The 24,729-nt window shown below is 35.5% G+C and overlaps 1 non-coding gene and 1 pseudogene across 1 annotated transcript; both read left to right on the plus strand.

The window, feature by feature from the left end:
* Window positions 1-264: 264 nt before the first annotated feature.
* LOC139996430 (dynein beta chain, ciliary-like) lies at window positions 265-22,394 on the plus strand (annotated as a pseudogene).
* LOC139996781 (U6atac minor spliceosomal RNA) lies at window positions 3,201-3,307 on the plus strand. The gene has a single exon (XR_011802360.1). It is a non-coding gene; the product is annotated as a U6atac minor spliceosomal RNA (small nuclear RNA).
* Window positions 22,395-24,729: the final 2,335 nt, after the last annotated feature.

A 24,729-nucleotide genomic window follows, 5' to 3' on the forward strand; every position in this document is an offset into this window, starting at 1 on the left:
CACGGACAAATCTTATGGTTGTCATTAGACGTCCTCCTTGAGACAGAACAAGTTTTACTTGAAACACTTCTTCGAATAACATATAGTTTACATTAGATTGTGGTCGATTAAAATGAAATTCCTCGTATAATAAAGATCTACGTAAAGCATTTACAGCAGATCCTTCAGTAAAAAGAAAGGGTGAAGTTCTAGAAACGAGTCGAGGAATAAAGACTTAAATTATCTTATTCTAAAATTTGTTTAATATCTAAAGAATCTTTTAAAATGAAAAATTGTTTAAACGAACTTGGAGAGGTATATCAGGATCCAGTTCAAAGGCCTGTATCTTCTCGCTGCATGGAACCAACTTCTTTGTTGCGTTTTCGATGAAAAAATTAAATACGTTGCTGCCAGTAGGAAACTTAACAGTCTTAAATTCATTTTGCCACCACTCATTGAACTCGTTTCGCCAATCGATCAATTGATCTTGAAAGGTCGCTGATCCGAACGCCCAAATACAGGCAAATGCAAAGTATAATTCGTACCTATTTGTAGAATGGCATTGAGGACAAAGAAAAGTATTTAAAAACGATTAGAAATACGATAAATTCGAGAGCAGTCCGAGAAGCCGAGAATCGGCTTGTTATAAAGAGAAAAAAAAAACATATCGGCGAGATAATAATAATGCAAGGATGAAACGTTTTTATTTTTAATTTTTGTTGACTAAAACTTACGCCGATGTAATCGTGAGGCTTTTCTGATTAAAGCAAGATCAGACACGATATAAGTTGCAACATGTTTCCCTATTTAGTGTCACTAACTTATTTTCTGTCTATTAGATTTTTAATTTCTATTAAATATGTACGTAAGTATGATATAATTTAGGGGTGTGTGAATTTTACTCGGGATCGAGTTGCGATCCCAGTAGTTTGTAATGTTCGGGTACTTGAAATAGTAATGGGATCAGGTTAGGTCGGAATCCCGAAAACTTATAACGTTTCCATGAGATTTTGTCTTTTTTATTGTAGAAAGATGTGAAAATCATTCTGAATCTTGAAGTTAAAGTACAAAATCTGATTGTAAAATTCAGAAACAGCATGATACTTGTATGGTTATAAAGTTTTGGGTCCTAACCTGAGCCGATTACTATTTTAATGACGTATAAACATATTCGTACACCTACTATTTCGGGACCCGATTTTCAATTTGGGATCGGAGGGTTCATTCAGAACATAATTGTTCTGTTATCATGCACCTAAACACTGCTTAAGTGTACTAAAACAGTAAAACACTGAAATTTCATTTAAATTGTTACAATAAATATTTACAATTAGTTCAAGTACAAGTTAACCTTAAACTTAGTTTCAGTACAAGGTAACAAAAAAAGTACGTTCTAAATTAAACTTCCGATTCCGAATCGAAAATCGGATTCCGACATGACCCAAATATCTTTGTATGTTGACAAACTTCCGGATCCAGACCCGAGACCATAATTTCGGTTATTCGCACAATCCTAAATTTAAATTTCATCGTGTTTGGTATTATTTCAATCAGAAATATTTCACAAATACGTTAGCGAAAGTGTCGCGACAATTATCGGTATGTATTTTTAATTTTTCTCTAGAACTATAATTAAACTTAACCTCAATCTAGGAAAAACCCTACAAAGTAATAATTGACAACATATTTAAAGCTACATGTGAAATTTATAATTGTGATACAAAAATTGAGAGGTTAGCGAGCCATAAGTTAGATCCTGATAACGATCCATATAACTATTGAGTTTCATTCTTTTCATTTATTTTTTATTTGTTATTTTTAGTTATTTGAATTTATTATCGACAAATATTAAATTAAATTTCTTTCTTAACTGTTTCCCGTTTATTTTCTGTTACTTAATTTGCGTTTATGCACTTAGAATTCTTTGTGACACTTTTTTAATGATATCTTATCATTTTAAATAGCCTTTATCAATATGTTGCGGCTAAAAAAGAAAAAAAAAAAAAGAAATGAATGATAACTATCTATGATAGTCACTAAATTGTATGCTACTACCAATTTATTGTATTTAAGGGAACTTGTCAAATGAATATATTTTGATTTTTGAATGAATTATTTTCTAAGATATGTCGAATTTTTGAAACGACGCCGCATATCTTTTTTTACTATGTTGTAGTTACTAGAAAAACGAATTCAACGTTCTATAATGTAATATAATGTTCAGTTGACTTTGAATATCAGAATGAAGTGAAAATTTATGGAAAGTAATAACTGCATCCCGCTCTGTATCGATCCTAAGATCGACTCAAGTTCTCCACAAATCGTTCCGTTATGAAATTCGAAATCAATAGAAGGTTACATTTTCGTAGGAATTTGAACTACATGTAAAAATAAGTTAAACGTGTTGAATAAAATTTTATCGCGAGATGACTTATTTTCGAGAAAAATGAATTTGGAAATGTATCACGCGCGTTTATCAAACCAGTTCTTAACTAAACATGTTCAAATTTTGTTTTCTTGAAAATAAGACCTTAAATGGAAAAATTTTGTAAACACAAAATTTAAGAACCTGTATGATTATGGAATAGTTTCACTACTTACATTACTGTCTATAATACGAAATACATAATATAATATATTTATAAATAATAAATATAATATAATATAATAAATATGATATTATTTATTATTAGAGGTAATTGTTTTATCATAGAATTTAATTATTCTGTAGGTGGTATTTATCATAACCGATAATACAACATTGGAAGACTTGCTAAAGTTACAATTGCACAAATATGAGGAAGAAGTTAAAAATATTGTTGCTAAATCAGTGAAGGAAATGGCAATGGAAAAGGTGCTAAAGGAACTTAACGACACTTGGAGTACGCTCGAATTTGGGAAAGAGATACACGAACGTACGAAATTAAATATTCTTAAAATCGATGAGGAAACTATTGAAACCCTTGAGGACAATCAGGTACCGTTTCAAGATATTTCTTCGTCAAAGAAATAAAATAATAAAATACACAATACAAAATACATACGCAATAAATTAAACAATACAAAACAATACAAAAATTTATGAACTTTCTTTCTATTTTTTTATTTGTTATCTTGTAAAATTTCTTTAGTTACAGTTTTTTTGTCACTGTCGTTATTGTTATATTCAATTTATTAAGACTTTCTGCGTTAATAGTAAGCGTCTACAGTATGCTGTAACTGTGTTGTATGAAAGGAGAGACGTTTAGCACTCCCCTAGACAAGGATGGAACACACATAAATGGTAAGGCACAGTCGCCTTTCGGGGCGGCACTTACCATGTTTTTCCCCTGACGCTCCCAACTGGATCGGGGATTTGGACGGACTGACGGCCATAACTTGGACGCCGACCCTGGGCGCCTTTGGCGCCCTGCTTGACCGTGGCAGCGGCTACGTCGCGGTCGAATGGGCAGGAATAGCGGTGGTGGCGGTCTACGTCTCCCCCAACAGCGGCCTGGCCGCGTTCGGGGACTTTCTGGACGATGTCGGGGAATGCGTCAAAAGGTGCTTTCCCCGTCAGGTGCTGGTCCTCGGGGACTTCAACGCTCACTCGACGCAGTGGGGGAACTCCGCGACGAACGCCAGAGGAAGATGGCTGACAGACTGGGCTGCGGGACTCGGACTCCTGCTGGTAAATAAGGGTACGGCGAGCACCTGCGTGGCGTGGAGGGGGTCCTCCGTGGTCGACATCACGTGGGCCACCTCGAAGCTGTACCCGAGGATCCGTGACTGGAGAGTGGCCGAGGGAGTCGAGACCTTGTCCGATCACCTCTACATACTTATGGAGGTGGTCTCGGAGGACTTGGACGAAAATAACAACCAAGTCGCCCGAGGTGGTGCGAGCCGCTCCGGCCCGCAACCACCCAGATGGCGCCTGAAGGAGCGGGACAGGGAGATGTTGCGGGCGGCAGCCATCGTCTCGGCGTGGAGCTGGGACGCCCAAGGGACGACCAGTCTGGGAAGCGTCGACGAAGAGGCGGAGATCCTCCAAGAATACATGAACGCGGCGTGCGACGCCTCGATGCCGCGCTCCGTCCCGGGCGGTGGACGCAACCGCAGCGTTCACTGGTGGACGCCGGAGATAGCGGAATTGCGGGCGAGCTGCGTACGGGCACGCAGAAGATTCCTGAGGGCCCGTCGCCGTAGAAGGACGCGCGACGAGGAGGAGATCTCCCGCTGCTACGGGGTCTACAGAGAGGCGAGACGAACTCTGCAGCGGGAGATCAAGATCGCGAAGGCTCGGTCTTGGAAGGAGCTGATCGAGGCGGTTGAGTCAGACCCGTGGGGGCGGCCGTACAAGGTGGTAACGAAGAAGTTGCGACCCGCGGCCCCCTCGCTGACCGCCAACATGGATCCAGTACTGCTGGCCAGGGTCATCGGGACGCTGTTTCCGCGGCAGGACAGCGACGCGGGGCGGTCGGGATCGTCCCTCTCCTCCGGCGGGGGCGAGACGTCGTCAACAGCAGCGGTGGCGACGACGTCGACGGAGCGGAGCGAGGAGCTGCAGGTCACTCAGGAGGAGCTTCTCGCGGCGACTAAGAAGATGGCGTCCCGGGATGTGGCACCGGGTCCGGACGGAGTTCCGGGCCGAGTCTGGGCGGAGACGATGGAGGTGGTGGCCCCTCGCGTGCGGCATCTGTTTACCCGATGCCTGAGGGAGGGCATCTACCCGCGGATATGGCGGATGGCGAGATTGGTCCTGCTGCGAAAGGAGGGTCGTCCGCCGGAGTCGCCGTCAGCGTACAGGCCGATATGCCTGCTGGACGAGATCGGGAAGCTCCTCGAGAGGGTGATCGCCGCCCGTCTGGAGGCCCATATCTCGGGGCGGGTTCCCGGATGGCACGACAGTCAGTACGGCTTTCGCCGGGGTCGCTCCACGGTGGATGCTGTGAAGCGGGTGAGGAGCATGGCGGAGGACATGGTTTCCCGCTACGGAACGGCGGTAGCGGTCTCCCTGGACGTCAGCAATGCCTTCAACTCTATCCCCTGGGCGAGGATAATGGAGGCTCTGCGACATTTCGAGGTGCCGGCGTACCTGGTTGAGGTCATCGGAGCCTACCTAAACGATAGGTGGATCACCTTCACTGGGAAGAACGGGGAAGAGAGAAGGCGCGTGGAGCGCGGCGTCCCGCAGGGTTCGGTGTTGGGACCAATCTTGTGGATCACGGCCTACGACTCCGTCCTCCGATGCCCGATGCCCCCGGGCACGGGCTTGGTCTGTTACGCCGACGATACCTTGGTACTAGCCGGGGGACGGTGGTGGAGTGAGACCGTGATTCTCGCGGAAGACGCTGTGGCATGCGCGGTGCACGCTATTCAGCGACTGGGATTGAACGTGTCGCCGGCCAAGTCGGAGGCCCTATGGTTCTTCGACCGCCGCCGCAGGGGATCCCCTCCCGATGGTTTGTCCGTGGCCATAAATGGCGAAGCGGTGCCGGTGAAGTGTCGTATGAGGTACCTGGGCCTCACCATCGACAGTCGGTGGACGTTCGGACCACATTTCGAGCTCCTGGTCCCGAGGGTGACGGCTGCAGCCAACGCCTTGTGCGGCCTTCTTCCGAATATAGGCGGAGCAGGGTCGGGAGTCCGCCGACTCTACGAGGGAGTGATCCGGTCCCGGGTCCTCTATGGGGCACCGGTGTGGGCCCAAGACCTGATGGCCAACCGTCGCAGTCGTACCCTGGTGAGGAGACTGCAAAGGACGATCGCTATCCGAATAGCCAGAGGATATCGAACAATATCCTACGAGTCGGCGACAGTGCTGGCGGCGTCCCCCCCGTTCGAGCTGCGGGCCCTCGAGCTCTGTCGGGTGCATGAACACCTGAGGGCACCGCCGTCGACGGTGGCGCTGTCGCTGGGCGGCCTCTCGGCCTCGAACGTCCGGGAAGAGGCAAAGCTGGAGATCTGGGAGCGGTGGCGCTCCCAGCTGATGGAGGAGGACGCCAGGCGGCCACACCGAGCCGTCCGCGCCGTGCTTCCCAATTGGGAGGCTTGGAGAGATCAAGGCGGGGTTCCGCTCACCTTCAGGACGACACAGATGCTCGCCGGACACGGGGTCTTCGGTGAGTACCTGCTGAAGATCGGGCGGGAGGTGACGTCCACCTGTCACCACTGCGGGGAAGAGGAGGACACGGCGCAGCACACGCTGGAGTTCTGTCCAGCGTGGGCGGAACCGCGGCGCGTCCTGCAGCTCGACATCGGCGAGAGGTTGGCTCCGGAAGCGGTCGTTGAGGCCATGCTCCGAGGGCCCCGGGAGTTCAACGCTGTCCGCGCCTACTGCGAGGAGGTTATGCAGAGAAAGGAGCGGGCAGAGAGGGACCGGAAGAGAAGAGCCGATCCCAGCAGATCATCGCATCAACGTCGCAGGGGCTCCGTACGACGCAGGGGCGCGGCGCCGCCGTCGCTGCCCCGGGTGCGCCAGATTAGGGGACGTGGCGCTAGGAGGAGTGGTTCCCCCTAGCTTCCCAACTCAAGCCGGAATGCCTCCCTAGACAACTACAACGGCAGGGAGATAGACGACGAGGCTGCACTCGGTAGTGATTCGCAAGAGACCCCGGGTGCACCTCCGAACGTCGGGATGACCACCGTGGGGTTTTAGTCGGTAGGAGTCCGACACTACACGGTCGTTGCTACGCAGCGCCGAGTGTCCATGAGGATTTCCCCACGATAAAAAAAAAAAAAAAAAAAAAAAAGAAAAAAAAAAGTATGCTGTAACTTTTCTCAGCATCGTGTAGAGAGATTAAATTTCATTATACATATAAATTTTAATTTTATAAAAATTTTTTATAAAAATTAAAATTCATCCAATGTTAGTAAGTATCTAATTTATAAATTATATGTACCGATTTACTTTTTATTACATTGATCTTCACCACAGCGTGATTTATCTACTTGTATATTAATGACATTTCGTTTTGTTTTACTTTAGTATCCTCAGAAATTCCTCTTCATCTATTTTTTTAATTTTATTATTTTTAGTTCCCTATTTAATTCGCTTATTTTCCAATAATTTGATATTTGCTTGTGTTGACTTATTTAACTTATGACAACGTGCTATATCGCTTTCTTATTGCTTTATAATAGGTGCAACTGCAAAACAAGTTGGGTTCGAAATTCGTTGGATATTTTCTTGGTGAAATTCTTGACTGGCAGAGAAAACTAAGCACTGCAGATGCAGTGATTAATGCATGGTTCGAAGTTCAACGAGCTTGGGGTTATCTCGAAAGCATCTTCATTGGCTCTGAAGATATTAGGAGCCAACTTCCAGAAGAAACCAAGCGGTTTGAAAAAATTGACAAGGAGTTCAAAGTATGTACTTCTATTAACTGTTTATTAACATCTTCCGTACTTTTCTTTGATAATTTCATTCGTAATACGAAAAATCTTTCTTTTCAAAAAAATATACTTAGGTGTCTTTTATAAATGTTTTCACACAATAAATACATTTCTTCGCATTTTTTAAAGCATGTTCCTCAATTATACACAAAAGGGCACGGATCTCAATGACCTTGAAATATGTTGTCAAGGTATTGGCAGAAAGCTTCTATAAATTTAATTTTATAACATTTTTATATGGTACAACCTAACCTAACTCATACCTGAACCTAACTCATTAAGGAGAGAGATAGCTATAATGTTATAGAAATAAAAAGGAAGAATGAATGGGTTACGAGTTGGGGCTAAAATTTACGTCGAATGTTTGATGAGGATCTGTACGAAATTGAAAAATAACAGAAAGGAAATTTAGGTCCCGAAGATGAACCTGGCAAATGGATTAATAAATGAATTTAATGCAACAGAAGAACAAACAATTTTAGAGAAACCATACATTCACGAAAGCGATGTTGAATCAGAAACAACCACGAACATTATGTTATAGAGCAACGAAACGATAAACTTTAATAATTCTTCGCGTTAAAGTTTATTTTTATCTAAAGATTCGACAAAGCTTTTCTGTATGTATAATATTATTATGTATATACGGTATAATATTATCCTCTAATATTATTAATAATATTAATATAATTAACATTATACTATACATAGGTAATAAGCTTTCAATCAAACGCAATAATACCAAGCTAATTAAATATAGTAATTATATAGAAAAGTGTTACGTCGGCCGACTCTCTACATCGCGGACGGGATGGCAGTCAGATGTCCGCACATTCTTATTGCGTACCCTTAAGAATCTCAAGTACCGACCATAAATCTTAGAAAATTCTAGCTAAAGTCATTCAGATCGAACAAAGATCGTCGTAACAAAAAGAGTTCACCGATTTTGATGATCGTGAAATATGTAGTCAAGACCAACATTCTGAACAACTTTCTTTTTGTGCATGTAACCGCCGCTCGGCTTCAGTTTCCGAGATATTCACAAAATACTTGAATACAATTTATGTCACGATTACGTTTCATTCTGACGAAGGCGGATGTATTTTTATATAGTCCAAGCTAAACTTAACTCATGTAACCATTCATGTAACCACTCAGATTGGTTACATCTGTAATTATTACAGGTTGGGCCAGAGTATCATCCGGCTGGCAATGCTGGTTTGAAATAATTTTAATTAATAATCAGAGTCATTAGATAAGTATACATGTATAACCATATGACAAAAGAAAAAACAACGGTTACCAATTCAGTCCTCACGTTTTTGAATAATTTTCTAATGCACTCTTCCTGAAAATGAAAGTTTTCTAATCCAATTTTCAATGTTTTCTTTATTTCCAATTTTCGAATTTCCTTCATTTCAATTGTACTGCAATACACAGTCATCTTTTCTATAAATATAAATTACCTAATTACATTACAATTAAATTATAATACTTGTATAGATTATCTATGTATGCCACAATTTTATTAAATTAAGCATTTGTTTAAAGAAATTAACACATTAAATAATATCTTTTCAAACATATTTGAGGACATTATAACATAATATAACGATACGTGTAACAATTTTTAAGAAACTGCTGAAGGAAATGTTGAGCAATTTGAATATCGTCAAAGCAACTAACCGGCCTAAACTTTTAAATAAACTAGAAGAACTGCAAGTGCAACTAAATTTCTGCGAGAAAGCATTAGCCGATTACTTGGAAACAAAGAGATTAATTTACCCAAGGTTTTATTTCATCTCCGCAGCAGATTTACTTGATATTTTAAGCAATGGTTAGAAAACATCGATAGCTATAAATAATTCTTATTGCCTTTACCTGCGAAAAAAAAAGGAACGATGGGAAGGTGATGCGTTTTTCGCTCATATTCGCTTCCTCGATCTTGAAACTGAATTTGCTACCAAAATGATATCGCATGATGAGATATCAGTCACGTCAAATTTTCAAGTTGAAGCATTAATTAATTCCCGAGGCATTAGGCGTCTATCATGCTCGTACTCATCAATGCGTGCTTTGGTATGTGGTCCTTTATTTCTTTATTCGGACCAGATAATTCAGAAAATCAGTCTCAGGCGCTTTGCTGACTGCTGTTAGTGAATTTGAACTTAGATTCTCAAAAGTGACAGTGACAATCTAAATAGTATGTATCAATTCGTTTAAGTTTAAATTGATACATTTTTCTTATTATGTAAAATAACTGTTCACTCGCCATTTGAATTTAAATTTTCAAAATTAACAATCTAAAATAAATATTTATCAATTTTAGAATCAATTCTCAAACTTAGATGGATACATTATTTCTACATGTGTAATAACTACTGAATTACTATTTGAATTTTGTTGTTGTTTTTTTTATCCCAGGATGGTGGAAATTGCAAAATATTTTAGGAATTTGAGAAAAGAAGTAAAGGAAGATGATAACAAGATCACCTGGACAAGAGCAACTAGGACGGATGAGTCGACTGAGAAAAAATGACAAACTGTTGGCTGTTGCATCTACGTTATGACACATGCATGGTTCTTTGGATATAGTCAAAATCATGGGATACATGCACCCATACAATATATGTGACGTATCCATCATCATCATTTGCAGTAAATAGGACAATGAAATACAAGACATAAATGCTACTTTAAATATATCGTACAGTGGATTGAATCAGACATTTTGAATTTTGAAGATACAAACACAAATTGTCAACAGTTAGCAATATTTCCAAGAATACCTGTTTGAATTATTCGATTAACGTGAAAGTTCGCACCTCGGAGTGTGCAAACTGACGCGTTGATGAGTATAAGATCGTAAGCTGTCATTTGGTACGAAATTCAGTTGCAAAATCGAGGGAGTAAAACATATATTTAATATGTTAGATTGAAATGTATAATATGTTCTATCTAACTCAGGACGCTTAACTGCATGAAAAGATACGATTGTCAGGAAAAAAATGTTTGAGACAAAAGCTGTTTGGTATAGAAGAACACGTACTGTACTTTTATCTGTTTGATCTTGCGATCATGTTGAAACGTCCTGTAAGGATGACATTAAAATTTTCAAATGAATTGGTTCATCTTTGATTACATATTCTTGTATTTAACATTCAGACGTTTCCAAATTTTCAAAAAAAAAAAAAAAAAAAGCAAGGAAAAGACTGACTGACTGTTCTAAAAACATTAGAAAATTGCGAAATTGTGTTTTGACAATGACATATCAGTGGTAGAACTAATGTAGAATTATATATATTATATTACATTATAATTATAAATTTTCACAATTATAAATAGAATTATAATTACGAATAGATGTATATTATAATTATGGTCGAATTATGGAAAACATCTTTATCTATTCCCATGGTATACATTGGGCAATGCCAATGCCGGTGGCATACCAAATGTTAAAATTCGTATCTCGATAGCGAATTTTGCAAAGGACGTGAGTTTGAAGTGTTTTGTAAATGTTTGATTGTTAATTACAAGAATATGTAATAAAAAATAGCGGCGTTTATTTAAGAATTGTAATGTCACCTTTACAGGATGTTTCAAGGCCATTACAAGGTCAAATAGATGAAAGCACAGTATGTTCCCGTTGATACGATACAGCTTTCGTCTGAAGCATTTCTTTGTATCATTCGTATTTTTCCAGGTATTTGGGCGGTCCTAGTTGAACAAAACATACTGCAGAACAACGTTAGTAACATAATAATATTTGATTTAAGTAAAACACTTTTGAAAACGATTATTTTATGAACTTAATACTGAATTTGAAATTTGTTGAATATATTACTTGTCCTTAGGAAACAATCCTGAATTGGCCTGTAGACATCTGTCAAAGTTGTACGATTCTATTGCAAAATTACATTGAAAAATGGATGGTGGGAAACCAACGAAGCAAGCGAGAGTTATGATGGCCACAGACGGTGAGGGAATGGCTATTCATGGGACTTGCGATTGCAGTGGAAAGGTACTTTCTGCTAATAAATATGAAGGTAGGCTTTCAACCCTCCGTTTGCAACCTTATTTTTACCAACGTCGTCTACATACTGAGTCGTTTAAGACCACACAGTTTTTTAAGGATATTTTTATGTTTTAAAAAACCCTCCAAAATTCTTAGATAAAACTGCTGTTTAAGGAACCTACCTCCTTCATTTTCACATATGTTATCAAGGTCCTATCTTGTTTAAAAGGTTTTTGCCATCGCCCGTTGTTTATTAATGCTAGAACTACCACATCAATTAAAATGACTGGTTTTACAATTTTATTTTAAAATTCGTAATCATGTTACCTTTCTTTTCCGCAATGATGTAATGACTTCTACAGCTATAACTAAAGAGAACATATAATGAATTTTATTTTATTTTTTTAATTATTCAAAACCAAAATAACTTCTTTTCCTGACTACTGATACAAATAACTGTCATAATGACTGAATGTGTAAAGGGATCCTATAATCCGTTTACCGAATTAACCAGCTTCCACGTTTTGTACTACTTCCAACACGCTTTTTAGATTTTTTACTGCATATCATTCCATATGATGATTTCAATTGTCAAGAAAATTCCGGGTCGATCGGTGATGTTAAGTAGTTACGAAGTACTTAAATAATAATAATAATAATAATATTAAATAACCAAAGAAACTTAATATGTTAAGAAGTTACACAAAGTAAATGTTGGATCTGTAATTGTTTTATTTCATACGAATCGTGGTTAGACTAGGATTAGCAAACTGAACCAAACTTTAACCTAAAATCAGGCGTTAAATGAATATAAATGTTTACATTAATATAAAAGATCCAATTGAGGAATTTATTACTATCTCTTGAAATCTCTTCAAATCTCTTACGTTCCTTATCTCAATATCATCGGCCGCAAAATGTCCATGTAACCCGCAGATGCAGAAACAACAGACGGTAAAACAGAGCAGAATATGTATATATTACCGACAACGTCGGCATACGGGAAAAAATTAGGGTTTACCCAGAAAACCTAACACTCGTCGTAACATACAAACCTAACATACATCACGGATATCACTAGAGCTGGAATAGAACGATCGTTTGTAACTACCGGCACTGCCTTCGTCGTCTAATCGTGCGTGATAGCCAAATGCAAATACGCTTTTCGCTACTTCGATCTTGTTACCGGTAAGGATCAAGCCTGACGCAAGGGTTGAGAAATCGGATGGACAAAGTGACAAGTGCAGATCGTTACCATTCCACGTGTTCCGTAACGATTGCTCTGTTTAAAACGTGGAACAAAGAAGCAATCCACAGGTCGAGTCTATATGTTTTATGCATTGTCTTATATGTTTCTCATTATCCGTCGCGCTTCTTTTTGATTGAGTTCCTTAGTAAAAAGATCTCAACAAGACACAAACTTGGTTTCAAACGACCAGCACAATCAAAAGATAGAACGTTCGAAGCAATAAAATATATGTGTATATATACATGTATATACATGTATAGCAGTATCACGTACTGACTCGAACTTTCTACTGGCAATATGCTTTTTCACTAACGCGGTTAGCAATGTGAGTCTTCCACTCCGTGGCTTAACTTCTTATTGTTTTGGATTTGAAAGAAATCTGGAACGATTTTGAGATACTTCTTACAATCCCTAATTTACGATACAAGCGATAGCCAAGTGCTTAAATCTTTTTGCAATAAAAAAAACGTAAAAAAATTACAAAAGATACAAAATGGATATAAATAAAAGATATGTATATACAAAAATTCACTGACTTATGGATGGCAATACTCATTTTACTCTCGTGGTATTCAAAATTGAATTATACGAAATAAATAGTATTTAGCTAATCAAAGGTAATACGCTTGTAACAGTTGTAAGATTTTCCAGATGCGAGAATCACTGGGTCTGCCATTTTCGTTTTGAAGAAATTAGGTTATTCTGTTAATAACTTTTTATCGAACAACGAGTGGTGACTAAAACCTTTAGAAGGTCACTCGGAAGGGTGACCTCGATAACATGTATGCAGGTTAGAGTTATTGGAAGTGGGTCTTCTAAACAACAGCCGTTTTACCAAGCAAAGTAAAATTTAAAAAAGAATATGGAAGAAATTAAGTGTTACTTAAAATTACCGGTCGAAATTGGCAGAGTATGCAGAGATGGATGGACCAAGTTGGATTTATGTATCCGTAGTAGAAAACTAAAATTTCTAGTAGTTTGAAGTGTCAATAACATTGATGCAAATACTTTTATCATTTATCATAAAACATATTTCATTTTCCCTATTATTTTTTTAGGTGGAAGTTTGGTTGAACAACGTAACAGATGCGATGAAGAGATCGGTAAGGTATCATATATCTCAGGCAGTAGCTACGTACGACGAGAAACCAAGTGAACAATGGATTTTCGATCATCGAGCTCGACCCGCGCTATGCGGAACTCGAATCTGGTGGACTACTGAAGTAAACATGGCCTTTATGAGATTAGAGAAAGGTTTCGAGAATGCGTTTAAAGATTATCAGCGAAAGCAAATTAATCAGCTAAACGCGTTGATAGTACTTCTCTGTGGAGATTTGAGTGAAAGCGATAGAATGAAGATCATGACAATCTGTACAATCGACGTGCATGCAAGGGACGTTGTAGCGAAAATGATCGCGATGAAGGCAGATCACTATTCTTTTTTTCAGTGGCAATCGCAACTCGGGCACAGGTAAACTCGACGACGATTGATTTGGTCGTATAGTGGAGCCTCTAGTATCCGAACGTTCCACTATGCAAACTTTCTATTATCCGGACATTATATTTTTCTGCCTATGTCCTCTACGATCACGCAAACAAACAAATTGACTTGAAGTGTATCTGTAGTTATGTCCTTCCTTAATGTCATTTCGTTCGTACATTGTCATGCTATAAAGTTGACATTATACGTGTCAATATAATTCATGTGTCATGACATCGTACAACCAAATTGTAACATTAACGATAATTTAAAAACTGCAAAAATCGCAAGATTGTATCGCACGTTGAGAGATCTACGATGGATGGAATTAACAAACAAGAACATGCAATTGAAAATTATTCAAGTTTCTTTGCGACTAAATTTCAATGAAGACGTGGATATTGCTGTACATCAGTAACCTCTACAAATCAGCAAAATAGCAATATGAGTAGCTTAAGCTATGCGAGAAACCTTAGAAATTTAATCAGCAATTAAATGGAGATCCAAATTTCTGGGTCCAAAAAGAAAGTGGTGGTTCGTCAGCAAAATGAAAATTGCATTGCCAAGGAATAGAAACTTCTTCTAGACCATCTTCTTGTTAAGCAGACTGTGAGGAACTTACCCTAGAACTTTGAGAGACTATAATCTTTCTATAAAAGGATCTAACTGATTCTTTGCAAAATATGTACAATGTGTACCATGCTGAAATTACAATGAATTATCGTTATATTATATTATTCAAAATAGTACAATGAAACAGGCTTGTTTTGAGAAGCATTGACAAGAAGACCTTAGTTTCTTGTCGACAAGAATCGGTTTTTGGTCGTAAAATTAGCAAAAATGACATCACAGCGTTATTTCGCTCAAATGTAACTATATGCCATCGGCTCTCCTTGTTAGCTCAGTGTTAAGGTAGAGAAAGGTAAACGTCACATAAACGAGAAAGATATGGGGTCCATAAATAATTTTGAAATAATTTATTTGTATTATATCTTACTCTTCGTAATTGTTATTGCATTATCCTTTTCGAAAAATACTACAACACTCGTAAACATATCCATTTAATAAAAAATGTTTTCCATCGCGTAATAGCCCCCTCAGAATCAAACAACTTTGTTTCAAACGTTTCTCTGTATCTCAAAAACTGAAAGAGTTATTTGGGTGGCTCAGTCTTTGTGATTCACCTTGAATGGTATACTAATTATGAGAATAGCCATGTCTCCCTATTGTTTCAGATACTAGAGGTTGCACTGTATAAATGAAGCAATTGATTATGAACTATATATTTAAAATTTCAACATAAATGTGCTAAATAAAATATTAAATAGAACGAATTGGATGAACAATGGAATAAATTTAATAACATAAAAATTGCACATAATTACGTTAATTGCATATTCAATTTCATAATTCTTTTATCAAATTTGTTTAGTCATTGTTTACAGATTATTTTACTTTTGTGATATTTTTAGAAACTATTGCTTGGAAAATTTGTCTGTTATGTAGCTCATCTTTAAAGACAAAGTCATTTATTGCCTCGATTTATCTCTTGTTCTTTACTCAATTATTTATCAACATTTTATTAACTTCTTTTGTTTCGCTTCAAATGACCGAACAACTTACAGATGGGACGACAAAGTTGGTGATTGTTTCGCTGATATCTGCGATGCCTCCTTCAAATACGATTACGAATATTTGGGAAATGTTCCACGGCTGGTGATAACACCATTAACCGATCGATGTTACATCACTTTAACACAATCTTTGCATCTTATAATGGGTGGAGCACCAGCTGGCCCAGCTGGAACTGGCAAGATAGAAACCACGAAAGATTTAGGGAGAGCATTGGGCCAAATGGTTTATGTGTTTAACTGTTCCGAACAAATGGATTATAAGGTAAACTCATAGTTATTTTATAGGTAGATCTTTAATATTAAACTTCCACGTTGAAATTAAAATTTACACAACTTTTGGAACGTAGAGATCTATTTTTATAACAAACATATTAGTTTTATTTTGTATTTTTGTTTTATAATTCTATTTTATAATTTTGATTTTACGTAAAGTTTATACCAGTCATTTTACAATAGTCATTTTTGGAAATTCTACTGTACTTCGTATGGAGCAAATAAATTTTATATGTCTAAATAATATTAAATAATTATTTTGCAATAATTAATGAATAAGCAGCTTAATAGTAAGAACACAAGTTACATTTTTTATTTGTTTCATTTTATCACACATTCCTTTCTCAATATATTTTTAAACTATGCAAAAAGTTTCATATGCTCCCAACTTGTACCAGAATTTTCCACTTCCTAAAAAATGTAAATCTAATTATTAATAATCATAAGTTGAATGTTACATATTATGGAAGTAATGTACATAACATTTTGGAAAATTGAATTTTATTTGTACCTTTTTTTTGTACATAAGCTAATACCAATTATTGTCTGACATAACATGCTGATTTATGTCTCACTATAACAAACTCTAATATAAATAAACGTTTTAACTCACTGTGCATCTGAATATAAGTTACATAATGCTTGGAGTTGTTTCAGACATTCCTTCTATGAAGAGATGTATATTGGCTACAAATTAATTTCTCTACTTGACTTTCACATATTATGATACAAATGTTAAGTAACGAGCTAATACTACTTATTGGGTATTTAAGTTTTTAGTGAATTATGTTTAAGCATTTAGTAAAGCAAGTACGTCGAGTCAAGTAACTTTTCAACGTATTAATGTTGTTAATTTTACATTGCTATACGTTATGAATTTTACATATATATATTAATAATAATAATATATATATTTAATTAATAATTGATTAAGAATTATATTACATATATTGTATATATAGTTTTTAAATTTTTTATTTGAAATGATAAAAATATTCATTTAAATTAATAAATTGTTTTATTTTTGTTTAAAACAATCAATAAAATACAATTTGAATACAAATAATCAATAAAATAAAATACAAATGATGAAAAGCAAAATCCAGTTACATTCAATTCCGATTGTACGAATAACAGCGAGGAAAGGAACAATTAACGAATTTCTATTACTATCCAACTGTGCCAAATATCCGACACGTCTTGTCCGTGCACCGTATCGGATAAATGAAGTTTCGCTCTGATGAACGAAATATTCGCGAAAACCTTTTCCTTAGATTCACTGCGTACCCCAGTTATCGTAACTCACATAAGAGACGACCAAAGTATTTAATTTCTGTTGACTTACATGCAATTTGACAATTAAGAACAGTTATGAAGAGTTTTTATGACCATCACGATTTCCCAATTTGATGTCGGTATATTACCTTCTGTGGTACGCAATATAAAACGATATATTACTGACAGCTAATGTCAATAGAAGGTATGAGAAACCGAATTTCTGAAATTCGTCCAATATTTACTACACAGACAATTTGATTTACGCAATTGTATGGCAATCAATTCTCAGGCTCGACCATGTACGGTAATTGAAATAGGTATTGAAACCACAGGGAATTATCATGTTTAGAACACATATTTAAAGATCTAAATTACCTTCTCAAATATCAGTACTGTAAAATAAAGCTTCTCAAATTTCAGTATCATACGTCTTCTCCGATATTACATCAATTTTTTATCGATTTCTATAAAGTAGCATAAGTTTCTATAAATTTTCATGTGATTTTGAAATTTTTGTGATTTACCTCGTATAAATCATAGCTGAAGTACCTAAATTATTACAAATCTCGTAAATAAGATATAAAACAATAATAAAAAATAATAAAAAAGATATTAAACAATTATTTATATCTAAAGCTATATTAATAAAATTACTTTATGTTTACAAGAGACACATTGTGTTTGCTATTGTGGTTTTGAATCTTAAGTTTTGAATTTAATATAGCATTACGTTTGCACGAACGAAAGTGAAGTCTGAAAACTCCAAATTTATCTTATGGAAACATAAATACTTGTACTCCCATATTATGTGACTCATTTTGCATAAAAAAAGATAGTGTTCCGATATGGTACATCAAATAGTCGTTTTATTATGAATTTCCAACAATGTTTTATTTTTAGTGTCCAAGTGTTAGTATCTAATTGTGTTAAGTTATGCATTAAGTTTATTCGCCTCTTGGTGTTGCAGTTTTAACGATATTATAGAGACGTTACTCATGTTAGCTACAGTGAATGAACATACGACAAATAGTATGAATAAATATTGTTTATAATCATAATTTATTATAATTATATTTATTACATTTAATAGTAAAAAAAGAACTAATATTATAAGTTTACTCGAAATTGTTCATGAGTGTAAAGGCAGATTACATATTAAATTACAAAGTAGTATGTCGGTACAGGATATATCGGGTTCGCGTTGGGCCTAAAGAGGTCGGGCAAATTCGGACATGTTCGGGTTGGGCCGTAAAAATTCGAGCAGATTCGAGTGGTTACGTACGTACGTACACTCAGGTTGCCTCGTTGCTTCGGGTAGTTTTTTTTGGGCTTTTTCGAGCCAGATCGAAAAAAACGAACGAGCTTGGACGAGATACCGCGATACTTATAATCATGATTCGATTTGAGATTGTGTTTAGAATAAAATTGATCGCATTATCCTCATAATACAATCCTTGATAGTCAGCTTACTTAAGCAATCAAATACCCAACAGGCAAATGCAAAATCTTTGTCTATATGAAACTTTGAAATAAGATAATTTTTCTGTGAAATAATAATATTTCTAATGGATATATTTGAAATAAATTTCGTTCGATGTAACCTGTTTTTAATTTACTTTATAGGAAGTATATAAATTTTATTCATATTTCATGGAAATTGAAAAATATACTCTATTAACAAATTACTTTTTAATATTACAATACTAATTACATGCATAGAAAAGAAATAGTTACTGGATGTTTAATAATGATTCAAATATACAGTCAATTTTAAATCCGAATGTAGAAAACCCAATTGTTCCAAATTTCGTAGCAATAGCACGTAGCAAGCACCCGATGTTGAGAATAATCTCTCGCTCGTAAAGTCGCAGAAACAATTGCATTTCTTACATTCAAATTTTGTTTCTTCGAGAGAAAATTATCTTATTTCATACTTCTATACAGAGAAAGATTTTACACATGTTTGTTGAGTATTTGGTTGCCTAAAAAAACCGAGTATCAAAGATTACATTATGAACGTAATAATCAATTTCAAACACAACCTCGAATAGAATTACGGTCACGTATATTTCGTCCGAGGCTGCACGACTTTCTCCGACTTGACCGAAAGGCTATCCGAATGTACATATGTATTATATATATTAGGATTTTTTAATGGAAGCTTCAGAGTGATGGGATAAAGAATTACCTTTGATTAAATATATCTTACATACGTAAAACAAATGTAGCGATATTTAATACTTTTTTAAAGAAATACGAGTAAACTTCTTATACAACTTAATAGGTACTTAGATTTAAAGTGCTGTTTTATACTATTTCATATAGTAAGCTTTCTGGTGACCTTTACGTGAAGATATATTTTCTCGTTTCAAATGTTGATTGAACGTAAGTGATATTATCATTTTCTTTCAGTCCTGCGGAAACATTTACAAAGGTCTTGCTCAAGTAGGGGCATGGGGTTGTTTCGATGAATTTAACAGAATTTCGGTGGAGGTACTTTCGGTGGTGGCTGTGCAAGTTAAATCAGTTTTAGACGGAGTGAAAAGCCGCAAACCGATATTTTTGTTCTTCGGAGAAGAACTGAATCTCGTTCCCACTGTCGGAATGTTCATTACTATGAATCCTGGTTATGCCGGGAGGACGGAATTGCCCGAAAATTTAAAAACTTTGTTCAGGTACGTTAAATCATCTATGTTTGTACTTACATATAATCATACCAACATCGAAACAGCAAATTACATTCCATATTAGAATATTATAATATTGACGTTAAATACTGCATTTTATTTTAAAAAATGAGGCTATATAATAAATTTATTATAGGAAAAATTAATATGAGTCAAAATATAACGACGAAGGACGTATACATACGTTTACATGCATTTGCCATAATCATACATATTATCATAAAAAATACTATCTTTACTAATATAGGGTATTAATAATGAATATGCTTGGCGCTGATAATATTACTGTTTCAATACCTATCTAAGATATTATTATTGTTTTTATTGGTATAATTAATACTATTATTTTAAAAGTGAAAAATATACATATGATTTTTAAATTTTTAGCTTCAACAAATGGAATTATTTGTTTATAATTTATTTCTTACTTAAGGATAATAATTAATAAATAATTTATTTCTTACTTTCTCACTTATTACTCTTGTGTATAACAATGAAATCAATGGATAACACAGTTTGATAACTCAAGAATATGACAAGTTAATAACTAAAAGTACAAGTAATAGTTAAATGAAGAAGGTCAATTATCATACATGGAATAAGATTTTATATCATCTCAAAATAAAATTTTCAGTTACAATTTGATATACACATAACATTAATGTATCACACTATACATGAGTACTCCTATCACCAGCACATCAAACAGGAACATTCTTAATCTGAGATCATCTCTAAGTTTCCTTTTCCTAGTTCCTCGGATCTGGTTAAGTATCACATTCGCCTTGTATTTCCTTCTTTTACATGCTTTACCATGCTTCCACTTACCTCTGCAGTGGTACATTTAGGCACGTAAGCTCCTTGATGCTTTTTTCATCCTTGCTCTCTTCCAGTACTACTTCAATTTTGTCTTTCTTCGTGTGTCCTTCCTGAGCTTCATCATTTTTGATTTTTCCGCATTCACCGTTAAATGTTTCTTCTTATATATACAAATATATGAATTTTACTTTATTGTAGAAAGAATTATCACTGTTTTCTTCTTTCTTTTTTTTTTTTTTTTTTTTTTTGTTTTAAAGGCCTTGCGCCATGGTAGTTCCAGATTTTGACTTAATTTGCGAAATAATGCTGGTAGCGGAGGGTTTCCAGGAAGCTAGATTACTAGCAAGAAAATTCATAACGCTGTACCAGCTTTGCCGAGAACTTTTGTCGAAGCAAGATCACTATGATTGGGGTCTACGGGCTATTAAGTCGGTTTTAGTGGTTGCAGGAAAATTAAAGAGAGACGATCCCGGGAGAGCTGAGGATCAGGTGCTAATGAGAGCTCTCAGAGATTTCAATATACCGAAAATCGTGACCGACGATGTTCCAGTTTTTATGGGACTTATTGGTAAATTGGTTTCTTGTAGTTCTTATTTGCCTTACAAATTTACAATCTACATAATTGAAACTAAATGCAAGATTCTCCATCAATTCTCAAGAATCTTAACTTTCTTTTACTATTTTTTCCCAACTTGTTTATATTCTTTTTTATTGGATTGTGACTTGTATTACCGTACAACAATATTTATCTTATTCCCTTTTACATTTACTTTTTGGGAATACCTTTTCAAGGAGTCACCTTTAGAAACTGTTTTGCTAATCAACTAAAATGAAGTGAGATATTATCATGCGTAAAAGAAATACGTACCATTATTTCAAATAGTACATTTTCCAGTGATTAAAGAAATATCTTAATTCACCACCAAATGACAAATAGACTTTATAACTCAAAAACAAGATCATATTGAGTATAATGTTTATCCATACATATGTATAGTATATATGTTCTAAGTTAACCTATACGTTTATACACTTAAGTTAACCTCCTAGTTCATCTGCTTCTATAGGCGACTTGTTTCCCGCTCTGGATGTTCCGCGAAAAAGGGATTTAGATTTTGAATCAACGGTCCGACAATCTACTCTGGATCTCAAATTGCAACCAGAAGATGGTTTTGTACTAAAAGTAAGAGTAAAACAGATTTGCGTTGTAATGTTTAATAGCTGGTATTAAAGTTGTATACATAATTATACCTATATTTATTATGTTTAAAGTCGTTTATTGTACATAACTTTGAGGAAATTTGACATTGTAATATGAAGGATAATTTTGTTTATGTAAAATTCCAAACTATATTAAAATCGTTAGGTTGTACAGTTAGAGGAATTGCTTCATGTTCGTCATTCAGTTTTCATTGTTGGATTTGCTGGAACCGGAAAAACGGAAGTTTGGAAAACACTTAATCGAACATACTTTAATCAACAATTAAAGCCATATTATAATGACTTGAATCCGAAAGCAGTAACTAATGACGAACTATTTGGAATTATCAATCCTGCAACGCGGGAATGGAAAGACGGGTTTGATTCATCTCACTATTAACGATAGGTTTTACAGCAACACTAGGTTTAATGATATTTTTTACATAATGTTATATAAATCCCATTCAGTAACGTTAGAATGTCTCATAGTTTCAGACGAGATGATATTATGATCGATTTAAATTCAGGAATCATAATTTTGCATTCTTAGAATATACTATAATATAGGAAGAGTGTAAGGGAAATATAGTATGTGCATGCGTGTGAAAACTCATACATTTGTTATGTATGATTATATACTCAAATTTATTTAAAAAATTTCGAATGAATTAAACGCAAAATGCAGAGAAGTTTGCCTACATTTATTAAAATTTATTAATAACGCGAATACCTGAATTGGTCAAAGCAATGATCGAGAGATATAGTAGATATTAACGAGAAGAAATTTAATGTTATAACATTGGATACAGGTATCCCTCTATAATATGGTACTCTTACAAACACAAATTCGCTCCAACACGATTTGAGAATTGAGGGAATTCCCGTAAAAAAAAAAACACGAATCGTTAAGTGCAAGCAGCGTCATTCGATTTCGTTCATTCGAACAAGCATATGTGTTGTCTCAGATTTGCAGGCGGAATTTAGAAGTATTATAATTTTGAATTTATTCTTAATTCGAGGAGTATTAACCATTTGTACTCGAAAATGTCTTCGCTACATCGAAGTAGAAAATCAAAGATTTTTATTATTTTTCATATAAAATGTGCATGACAGTTTTTAAAACATAAATAATATTAATATATAAATGTGTAGTACTTTGAATTAATTATTAATTGTTTTAATAAATATATTTCTCTTGGCTATGAAAAAATAGCATACTTTTGTAATACACTTATTAATATTAGTATTATATTAGTATATTATATTATATATACTATTATAATATAATATAATATTATAGAATAGAATACTATATTAGTGTATTATAGTATATTATGATATCGAAAAACAGTTAAAAAGAATTATTAAATATACTTATTTACTACAGCAATATTGCTATACTTATTAACTATTGGAACCTAACCTCCACTTTTATATTAGTTCTTTGTTTCGCATTTCTACAACATTTTTCGAAACCTAACTATCATATTATAGGAAGGGCATCTGTATATAAATTCTTTATCTATCGTAAGATTCTATAATCTTTGCCTATCTTTATATAAGTTTCAAACAAAATCGATCGTAAATCAGTTTTTTAGTGCCAATTGAGTGGCAATCGATTTTTAGCTTGCGAGCACAAATTTGCTAGAACATAGATTTCTTATCGATCTTCTTATCAGTCATCGACCTAACATTTTTACTGTAAACGATGTCGCATTGCCGGGAACATTTTCAGGCGATTGGAAAATAGACTAATCTCCTGTGACTGTTTTCCTCAAATTATAAGCGGAAGCTAAAGCACATTCAATATTTACGTATCGCGACACGATTATTTATTATACAATATATCCTGTTTAGCTGAAAATGCTCAAATATCTAGAAAAATACGAACGATATGAAAAAATATTTCAAACAGAAGTTACATGATATCGAATTGAAATTGAAATGAAAACAATTGTAAATGGGTATCTTTATTTCTGATTACATATCCCTGTAGTTGACGATCAGTTTGCAAAACACTACAAACTCCTGTCTTTTGTACCATCGTTTTGGCTATCGATATATGAGCTTTATGAGTTTTTTTATGTTTTCAAAACAGTCAGTTCCGTGTAATCAATTTTAGGTTAGGTAATTCCTTGCTCTGCTTACCGTAGTGCTCCGCTGAATTTAAAAGTTTATATCTCGATAGCGGATAGTCAAATTGATAAAAGTACGGTATGTCATCGCACTACACAACTTTATTTCAAACATTTTTTCGTATCATTCCTATTTTTCCAATGAGCGTTCCCAATGAAACAGGACATACTGTATAGATATACATACCCAATATGTCTGTTTATTGTCTTTAGCTATACTGTTTCTTCTAATACATGTAGAAATGCTGTATTTCTACATTAACATCTTTTAATATTTTATGTCTTTTTCATATGTATGAATATTTCTTATCGTACAAGAATTAAGATTGGAAAATAAATTTCAGAACAGCAACGCCAGCTACTGTTTCTAGAGCAGGAATTCTTTATATAAATCCACAAGATATTGGGTGGTATCCGTAAGTAAACATTTATTTACTTTTGTAGTTCGTATAAGTTCTCTTAACTAAATTATAGCACGCAGAACATGAATATTTTTAATTTTTTACTATAAAGTTATGTTATATATGTTGTATGTGTTATACATACATATATGTTATATAATTGTTATTAATTAATGAATTATCATTATTATTATTATTTGAA

The sequence above is a fragment of the Bombus fervidus genome, chromosome 18 (assembly GCF_041682495.2).
Source record: "Bombus fervidus isolate BK054 chromosome 18, iyBomFerv1, whole genome shotgun sequence".
Classification (NCBI taxonomy): domain Eukaryota; kingdom Metazoa; phylum Arthropoda; class Insecta; order Hymenoptera; family Apidae; genus Bombus; species Bombus fervidus.